We start from the raw sequence: 11,007 nt of genomic DNA, 5'->3' as shown, positions 1-11,007 counted from the left end.
TGCTGGCTCATATTTAAGTGATTGTCTACTAGGACTCCGAGGTCCCTCTCACAGTTACTACTATTGAGCATGGTGCAACCTATGCTGTACTTGTGCATTTGGTTTTTCTTGCCTAAATGTAGAACCTTGTTTTTTTCACCATTGAATTTCATTTTGTTAGTTAGTGCCCAGTGTTCAAGTCTGTCCAGATCCTTCTGTATCTTAAGCCTGTCTTCTGGAGTGTTGGCTATTCCTGCCAGCTTGGTGTCGTCTGCAAATTTGATGAGCTCCCCATCTATCCCCTTGTCCAAATCATTGATAAAGATGTTGAAGAGCACTGGGTCCAGAACAGAGCCCTGCGGCACCCCACTACACACTTCCCTCCATATAGATGCAGTTCCATTGAAGACCACTCGCTGAGTACGGCCGGTCAGCCAGCTATGGATCCATCTGGTGGTGATTCTGTCTACCCCACATTTTTCTATCTTATCAAGTAGTAGGTTGTGATCTACTTTATCAAATGCCTTACTGAAGTCCAAGTAAATTATGTCCACAGCATTCCTCTGATCCACTAATTTTGTCACTTGGTCAAAGAATGCAATAAGATTTTTCTGGCATGATCTATTTTTGACAAACCCATGTTGGCTTTTAGTAATGACTTTGTTTGCCTCTAGGTGTTCGTTGATTCATTGTTTGATTATCTTTTCCCGGATCTTCCCAGGTATTGAGGTCAGGCTGATAGGTCTGTAATTTCCTGGATCCATTTTTTTTCCTTTTTTGAGGATGGGAACTACATCAGCTCTTTTCCAATCCTCTGGTAGTTCTCCTGTGTTCCAGGATCTTTGAAAGATATAGTTCAGTGGTTCCGATATCACATCTGCCAGTTCCTTGAGAACCTTGGGGTGTAATCCATCTGGTCCTGGTGATTTGAACTCATCTAGGCTGGAGAGGTGCTCACTTACCATTTTCTTGCCTATCTTAACTTGTGTTTCTATTTTGTTTTTTATGGCAGTATTTTTGATAGGTTGGTCTGTTTTTTTCCCTTTGTGTAAAGACAGATGCAAAAAATGAGTTAAATAGTTCTGCTTTCTCCCCGTTGCTTGTCACCTTCTTGCCACTTTCACCCACTAATGGACCAATCATTTAGCACACTTTCTTCTATCGGCAAGTCATTTAGGATGAACCAGAATTGAAACTCAACAATACCTACAGATATGATTGAAAAAGTATCATATACTTTTATATATCATATATATATATATATATATATATATATATATATATATATATAGAGAGAGAGAGAGAGAGAGAGAGAGAGAGAGTGAGCATAGTAGAGTAAGTAAAATGTACACCTCAGACAGAGAAATCAAGTTTCTAGTCTACCTTTGGTCATGGAAGTTCACCAGGTGACTTTAGGCCAGTTGCTCTATCTCAACCCAACCTAATTCACAGAGTTATTGTTGGGTGGGGGGAACAATTATAAATCCATGACATACAAAAATGGTAAAATCTCTATCTTGAAAATATTACCTGTAATGAATAGTAACTTCAAAGAGGTACAACTAATTTCAATTTATAAATAGTTTGGATGGGAAAGGTTCCATAAAAACATTTTTTCTGTCCTGATGAAATTGGCAAATATATAGATTGCTATACCTAAATTAAATATATATATATATAAACAGGGAGAGCCAGATGGCATTTTGGTCTTACATACATATTTAGCCTGAATTCGGCATTTGGATAGAAACAGAAGCACTACAACATTTGCTCTATAAGTGTTAATTGTTATATAATATTGATTTTGATGACCAACATACATAATGAGCTACCATGTCAGTGATGATCCTTATCAACTACATAAATCAATTTTCTTCAGGAGAATCTGTCTCCAGCTAGGTCCTTCATATCTTCCAATGGCGCTATGACTGAAACTATCCATCTTGCTGATGGTTAGATAGACAGACAGACAGGTAGATGGATAACCATATTGGTTGAAAAAAAATGCAGAAAAGAATAGACAATGGCTAGAATGATGATGAAATATAAAAATATATAAAATTTATATGGCCACCCTTCTTATAAAAAGTGACTCAGAGCAGTTTACCAAAATTAATAAAATAAAATTTACATAAAATAGTAATTACTAAAAATGTGAAAAAACCACATACCTTCTCTTATTTTCCACTTTGCCCATTATTTTTTCATTTTGTTTAAAAAAATTAATAAAAAATTACATGTTTGTGTATGTATTTATGTATGTGTGTGTGTGTGTGTGTGTGTGTGTGAGAGAGAGAGAGAGAGAGAGAGAGAGAGAGAGAGATTTTGCAGGTGAATATTTGTTTTATTTTAATTATAGATAATATGTGTATTCTTCTGCCCTCTTTAGGGACAGAAATAAATATTTGCTGTGCTTTGGTTTATTGTTGAAAATAATTTTCTTGATAAACTAATGTCTGCTACTCTGGTGTTGTTTGTTCATTAACTAGCAGGATTGGTCTTAATTAGTATGGGCCCGAATTGTTAATTAAGAAAAAAAAAGGCAAGATTATCTTTGTGTATGTATGTGTGTTGCTCATAGATTTATCTGTTCATAATGAACTGCCATGACATAATGCAGGATTACATGTCTTGTGGAAGCCAAATGTGATTTCATAAAATGCCAACACTGCACCAAAAGTTGCTGCCAAAATGTAATCTTTGTGGAAAAAATGAGCAAACTGTTAAATAGATGGGATGTAATATTAACTAGATTAAATCAGGTCAAAGCAAATTGAACTTAGTATCATACCAGATACATTTATTTGGGGGGTAAAACAGATAATATTTTGCTGTCAACTATGGTAATCCTTTCCACAGCTTCGTCCAAATAAGTCTTCAGTTTTGTTATTGGAAATACACATATTGTTAGATAATAATCATACACAGCAGAACCTGAAGCAGATAATCAAGGAATTGTTCCAATTGATATTTCAGCATGACACCATTTTTCTAACACTTACTTTTATTGTCCCTAGTTATATTTAACCCAAAATTTGAACATGTTCCTTTCTGAAAACCCTTTTAAAAAAGAGCATTTGCCCCTGTGATATACTCATAAATGAATTAGAAATTTACTTGATGAGGATGACAACTGAAGGCCCATCTATACAAAGAACATATAGTGTTGAAGGCTACCCCAATGAGAAAGTCTAAGTGATGCACATATATGGAGTTGAAAAGCCCATATCCTGCTGCACTGAAGCCCAAATCTCCAAGGCCAGTGTTGGTAGGATTACAGATGCCAAGAGTTTGGGATGAAAGCCAGGAAATTCCACAACAATGATTCGAAAGAGATGACCTCAGAGGGCAAAAGGCGCTTTCAGTTGGAAATAGCAGCAGCTGGCTATACTCAAGAGCTGGCAATTACAGCAAGGATCCTAAAGGGAGTCATTAGGTCACCCCCACAGTTCTTCTCACCCTTTTAGCACCTGCTGGGAGGGAAGGGGATGAGATGAGAAGGGGGTAGGTGGAAATGGGCATTTTATTGTGTGTGCTGGTGATTTATTATCAGCAGGAGGTGAGAGAAGGCTTCAGAATGCTTTAAATGGAAGATGCTATGCTCACCCTTTCTGGAGTGAACTTGAGAATCTGGTCCAAAATACAAGAGGCCACTTTAAAAAGCTATCCTTTATGGCTTCATACCATTAGATGATATTAATACTATGTTTAAAACATGACATTAATATCTGGCTATTAATATCTCCCTATGAATAGATAGCTAAATTATATTATCTGTCATAGAAAATTCTTTTTAATTAATTTCTTTATTTTTACTTCATCAGAATATATTTAACTATTTAGATTAAATTGATTTAGATTTAGAGAAAGATAAACACTAAAGCATTCATAATTCTATCTAATACACCAAGGGAATAATTTATTAATGCAACACAATAAAATAAAAACTCACACACTAGTATTACATATCTTTTAAAAAATAATTAAATATCTTTAAAATCACATTCATCTTTAGAGATATTAATCTCTTGCTAAATCTGTATCTGAAGTATTGAATTATCCCAAAGCTGTGGACATAATTTCCTAAAAAGTTGTTACTGTGCTATGAGTATAGGAGTTACCTTTTTAGCAAAGCAGATTTTTTAATTTTTTGGTGTTTACTTTTTCACTTCTGTAAATTATAAGGTGCTGCAGTCAATTCTGCCAGTTATTGAAATAAATGATAAGATTTCTTTCTTTCTGAGATCTTGAGCAAACATTTAACTGAAATGTAGAAGGGAGGGAGGGAGGGAGGGAGGGAAGGAAGGAAGGAAGGAAGGAAGGAAGGAAGGAAGGAAGGAAGGAAAAACCAAACAAGCAAGAAATACCTATTTTAATTTAGGTACCTTATTATGGATAAACAACTTAGAATTTTGTATAACTTCACTTCACTAGCATAACACCAGATATGCAAATATGATGTGCATACAATTGCAACTCCACTGATTTTCCATTGGCAAAAATATCTTATTGGAACAGCCAACACAGGCAGATAGAAAAATTGAATGTGGATGGCACAGGAGATATGTGCATCTTTGAAAAATTAAGAAAAAACTTTGCTAGAGTAGATTAAAAGACCAATCAGAACTAAAATTCATTATGTAGGAGCACCCTCTCACTTTTCTTCCTTAACAATGATATTTAAAGACAACAAGCTTCTAATAGTTGAAGTAATAAATCACTATTAATACTGCAGGGTATAATTCATCAGCTTACAGACATGATATTCTTGATAAAACAATTTATAACAGATCCAGATATTCAGCAGTAGCTGTCTTGTTAATTTAAATTTGAGAGAGAGAGGATTAAAAATGTTAATGTTCACACTGATAACACTGCCACCTATATTGCCATGGGCAAACATTGGACGTGTGTAATTTAGCACTACAGTATGCAAATTCCATACTGTAAGAACACAACTCAGATTTCACAGGACACTGAAATACCTCTGTAGTCACGAGTTATCTACATATAGAATTCACAGTGGGAAATCTGGGGATGGGAAACTTCTATTAGACACTTGGCATACAAAGGGACTGCTTTGCATAACAGAGCCTGACACTGCACAGATTTAAACAAATTACCAGAATTTCCCTGTCTAGAACCTCACTGGAGTTACTCTAACATTTTATAGTGTTCCCTTTGAGCAAGTGAGCAGGACAAAGCACCAAATTAAGGCCAGCAATAGAAAGTGACATGTTATATTCTGTAGAAGTGACTCATTGCCAGATATAACAATTGCCCAATATCTAAATTGTTGTAATGCCATTTCCTCTCTTCAACATGGAAAATCGGTATAGGTACACCAATAAGTGGGCTCACCCTCATATACAGATAAATTCTCTGCTGACTGATTTTTTTTTTTTTTGCTTTATTTCAGATATTTCTCAGTCCTCCATACCTTTTCTGAGAATTTTAAATTTGCAGGAAATAGGATGAGGAAAAAAAGTTTTATAAATCAGTCTCAGCTTTTTGGTAATTCAGTTGTCGCTACATTTTCATACACATCCTTAAAAGAGCTAGATACTCACAATTTTTGCCATTTACGCCTCTTCCCACAGCAACATTTCAGTCTAACTCCTCTTTAGGTCAAACAAGTTGAATAGCTACAAACTTTGCAGAGGAGATGGATGATATAAAAAAAATAATGAATAAAATAAATTTAATAAACTTTTCCAGTTGTAAAGCAGAATAATCTGAATAATAGGCTTGAAAGCAACATTACAGTTAGTTTTGCATTGTTACTAGCCATCTCTATGCAAACCAAGTCTATTACCTATTTTCTGAATGAGACCTGCTATTAATCAAACTAAGGCTCTAAAAAGAAGTTACTGGTCTTTGGTTTGTTTAATATACACTGGTTTCTTTTTTGTCTGTTATGAATGTTAGATTCTCACATCCAAAATGTTTTTGTTGCCATGAAATAAAGCAAAAAAAAAATATTCGGTGAATTGATATAATATCCATGTGGTATCAACCATTTGTCAGCTTCCATCTCGAGTATCCAAATAGTCCAGGATTTTTTTTCATTTCTGAAAATATTACTAGTTTATTGAATACATGGTATAGGCGAAGGAAAGCTTTAAAATCCCAAAATATCTAATCAAATCATATAACAATGTTATTCCCAATCAACCTTCCCAGATGTCCATATAGTTCATGTAAACACCTTCCTGTTGTTTTGAGAACCTTCTGTTATCTTTTTCCTCACAGTTAGAAAGCCCTTGAAAAGTTTCCACACATCTGTGTTTCAACAAACATCTGCAGAACTGGAGAGGTTTCAGATCTCTTTACCTAAACCATTTGAAGCCTCATCTCTCCCCCCCCCCACCTTACTCTAATGACAAGATGAAAACAATAAGACATGTAGCCGCCACGTTTTCACTTTTGACACCACTGATCAATAACCAAACCTGAGCCTCTTTGGTAGGAAAATAAAAGTCCTGAAAACAAGGAGCTAAAAAAAAATGGACATAAGTGTTTGGTGCATGTACTGACAGCGAAAAAGGTGGGGGAAAAAAAAACAAGCAAGAATCCATTCCTATTGCAACAGAGAGATTTTTTTACGAAATCCCTGGAACTTTTTAGAAGTTTTGGTGTTTTATAATATGGTACAGTATTTAATTTTTTGCTGTACCTTGTAGCAATCCACCCCAAAGTCATAGTGATCAAGATCCATTGACATAAATAGAAATCCATTTTGAAAAATTGCATGGAGGAAAACTTCCCAGGAGTCTCTGTCTATCATTAAGATGTGCATCTTTGACCATTCTGGGCTTGCTTCCCCACATGCATGTTTTAAATGTTGACAGGGAAACATCATGTTAGATGTGATTACAACATTGGGAACAGAACTTCAGTCACCCTCCTGAGCCAGTTCACCCCCTTTGTAACAACACCAACCTAGGTCAAGACAGCTGTCAGGGTGACACACTATCCAGATCATTCAATGGTTAATTGAAAAATTTTGCAGTGACCTCAGCTACTGATGGATCAACAAACAGCCCACTGGACTGTCACACATTCCATGTTGTGATCGAGTTAATCTGCCTGAACTAAATGGAAGGTTTAGCTGTGGTGGTTGAGGAAGGTCTGTGGTGGAACTACAGTATCTTTCCTCAGTGATTAAGGGATAGGATAAGAAAAAGGGCTGTTCACTTGTGACCCTAATGGCACACACTGCAACAGTGTGAAAAGGTATTCCCAGATATTAGCAAACTTCAATGTTGGTTGAGCACAAAATAAAGTACAAAACTTTCTATTGGCATAATTCAGTTTAACCTCGGCCACCAAATGCCAAACTAAGACCAATGTTTTAAAGGTATTCTGGAAAACTTTCAAACCTTTGGGAAAATTCTCCTGAGCCTGTTCACTCCCTCTGCAGCAACTGGGGAATATGCATACAAGATGGAAGAATTGTTTACCTTTCTGAATAGCTTCTAATAATGCAGTATTGAAATTGCTAATGTATGGGTATTTCATAGAATTAGATTGCATTCTTCAAGATTCAGGTTGAGGGTATGACTGTGACAGTGGAACAGAGATTTTCAAAACTACCTTACTAGCGTTCATCCAGAACTTGAAATTTAGTAATGGTAATAATCCAACTGGTAATAATCCAACAGCAACAGATTTTCAGGTGCAGTATAAAATTCTGAGCTTAGAAATAAAATTTAATTCTTTGCTCTACTACTGAGCTTAAACAGCTGATTGGGAGCATTATATCTTCTGCTTAATGGACCATTGCTTTATGCTTATTTAATTCCAATAAAGGTTATAGCTATAAAGAACTGAGAAACTGTCTTTGCTTATAGGAATTAAATTTGATGAGGCACAGAGAGAGGAAAGCCTACAGGTTTGTGGCTAAATAGTATTGGAAAAATACAGTAAACTTTCAAAAGAAATATGCTAAATTAATGGATAATAAATTAAAGGCAAGGAGATAAGCATAGCAAAAAATTGAAGAAGAATGAAAGTTGATCTACAAGAAATTACATTGTTTCAAGGCAAGTGTGAAGGGATATAAAAGTTAACAAGTATCAAAAGCAAAGGTGTAGAGTGCTGAAACAAGAAATATTATGAAGATAGCAATACTGAACCAAAGCAGAAACATGGGGCGGTTCAGCATATGGATATTATAACAGTATAGAAATAGGAGTTCAGATGGTAGCATCTCCCATACATAAATACTTAAGTTTTCCCACAGCATCTCCCTTTGTTTCCTTTGTGACACACACACACACACACACACACACACAGAGTCTATTTTCTACAGAAATCTCAAAACATAAAACAAAAAACCTGCTAAAATTGGGAAAACAGAATCATTGCACAATATCTTTGATTGACAGTATTTAGATGTTATAAAATGTCCCTGTTTCATAGGTATTTTAATGCAGATAGCAGAAGAAAAGTATTTCAGGATTTATTGAAACTGAGGTTTATGACTGTCTAGTTGCAAAATCTTTTTTCAGAATTTTAGAAGTTTACCAAGAAAGAACTTTATAAGGGTACATTATAGCTGATGTTTGGCTTCATAATAAGAAAAGGGATACTTATTATATTTTTAAAAGAAATACAGATTATAGCATACAAAAGCTTATGCTATGTTAAAAACATAATACTTTGCTTGACTCATAATTTAAGCAACAGTCATCCACAAAAATGACATAGATGATTGTATCTTCTAACTTTTGGCCTCTGCTTTAGTGTTTGCTTCCCATTTTATCAGATTAATTATAAATCTTTCTGCAGCATATGTATAACTTTACTAAGATTCTTCCAGTTCTGAAGGCAGCAGAAGGATGAATGTGTGAAGGCATGGTGTTATATTTCTCAGCCAATTAATAAAAACTCTATTGTTGTGTTAGTACTCTATGGCATGTCCACTATGAGAGAATGGAAGAAATTCACTTGGACAGATACTTGGGCTGTAGCTAGGATGAGAAAAAAGCTTGCCCTAACATCTGTGGTGAATCAGATTTAAGATCTCTCTTCTCAATGTTATTGTCTTTTCTCCATTTAGCTTTATTGGATGACTCTATTTTCTTAGATTATGCATAATTTTATATACATATTGGGTCTTCTGCCTTACTCAGAGCACTATATTTAATTAGAGTCCCTTAATATAGAGTGACAAGCAAGTATGTTTTTTATGTTTTAACATAACTTGTCATGAAGGAATCATAATACAAGCATTTGGTGGCACAAAAAGAAAAGTGCAAATTCCTCTGTCCTTCAGCTTATTTGTATTCACAGGACTTGTGATATACTATATTATAGGGAACTGTAATATGGAGTCTGTAAAGAAAGTAGAGCTAGATCCATACCTATATTCTTGTTCTGTCCCTACCTAGAGTGGGCTAGAATAATGAAGTTATATATACTGTGTTATTCACACGCTGAAACTCTTTCTGCAACTAAGACAGTTCTCAACTTACAACATGTTGCTTAACGACCATTTGAAGTTACCACGGACTCAAAAAAATGTTAGGACCCATCCTTGAAGTTAGAATTGCTATACCAGCCCCATGGCCACCTGATCACATTTTGGGTATTTGGCAACTGGCTTGCATTTACAAAGATTGTCACATTCCACAGTCACATGACTGTGTTTTGTAATTATTATTTTTTGCTATTTCCAGCAAAAAACTCCTACTTACATGCATATATTTCTAATCACAGGCTAATGTCTATTTCTGTCATAAAATAAGACCAAATAAAGACTGGCCACAAAAGTGCCATATGTTGATTTGGGGAACTCTCTCTCTCTTTCTCTCTCTCTCTCTGTGTGTGTAGGAATATATGTGTGGGTATAAATGGATTATATAGGACAAAGAAAGAATCAGATCAAATGGTTCACATGTGTCTGGATGGAAAAATGAGAAAGGCCACACTACACACAAAGATATTGCCGCTCACTTTGAGATATAGCCTCTCCTCTTGCGTATGCTTTCCTGGAATAATTTTAGCCCTTGGACTGAAGTGGAACTTTTAATTGTGTCATAATAAGGAGAGAAGACAACAAGCTATATTGGAGCTATTGTGTTAGAGTCTCTTACACTTGCATGTCAGTCTGTTTCCAAATAAGAGTAGGGATGAAAATATGTTTCCAAAGCTGGAACTATTGCATTTTGGCATAAAGTGGAATGCATTGCTAAGACATGCTGCAATATTTAAAACTGAAGGGGTAACCAAAAACTGTGCCAAGTCACTGACATTTAGGTTTTACTTCTATTTCTTTTAGCCAAATCACATTTTCTTCAAAGACAACCACTACTTTTCTGGGCCTCTTGCATGGACAGAAGTGTCTGCCCACACTCTGCACCTTGGGAATATGTCCATCCACCTGCTGTTGTGTTAACCAGCTGAATGATAGGATTAACACTCCCTGAGAAGGACTGTAACCTCCTTTATAGCAAAGCAAAAAAAAAAAAAAAAAAAAGGAATCTGAGCTAAGGATAGAAGTGAGATGGACCAACAAGATTGCCAGCCTAAAGGAATGTATGGATGACATTGGGGGATGAGGGAAAAAGATACTGTCTAGGAAATAATCAGAGAAGAGAAAGGAAGCCCCAAGGCTTAACAGTCAGAGGAAGAAACCTAGAAAAGACCTGTCCTAATTGATCAAATGGTTAAAAGTAACAGCAGGAAATTTGTACCTTCAGACTTGCAAGATTCTGTTAATGTAGTCTTACAATAAGGTAGAATGAACTCATCTCATTATGTTTCTTGTTTGGTTTACCCAAGAGGGCTGAGAACCAGCAACATGGACTCTTAGGATTGGAGGCGAGAAATGGTTGCTCCCTTTCTAAAGCCTGGATAAAACACAGTTGATTCCTGTTTAGGAAGAAAATAATCCTCTGTCAAATGCTAATGCCTTCTCAAGCCCTGATATAAATCTTTGAAGACACTTCTTTCTTATTATACACACTTTTACATGACATTTTAAGGGGAATATCTTAAATATACCTTCCAGTAGAGAGAAGT

The sequence above is a fragment of the Crotalus tigris genome, unplaced genomic scaffold (assembly GCF_016545835.1).
Source record: "Crotalus tigris isolate CLP2741 ecotype Arizona unplaced genomic scaffold, ASM1654583v1 scf7180000018058.1502924, whole genome shotgun sequence".
NCBI classification, from domain to species: Eukaryota; Metazoa; Chordata; class Lepidosauria; order Squamata; family Viperidae; genus Crotalus; species Crotalus tigris.
Note: the sequence above shows the minus strand (reverse complement) of the source record.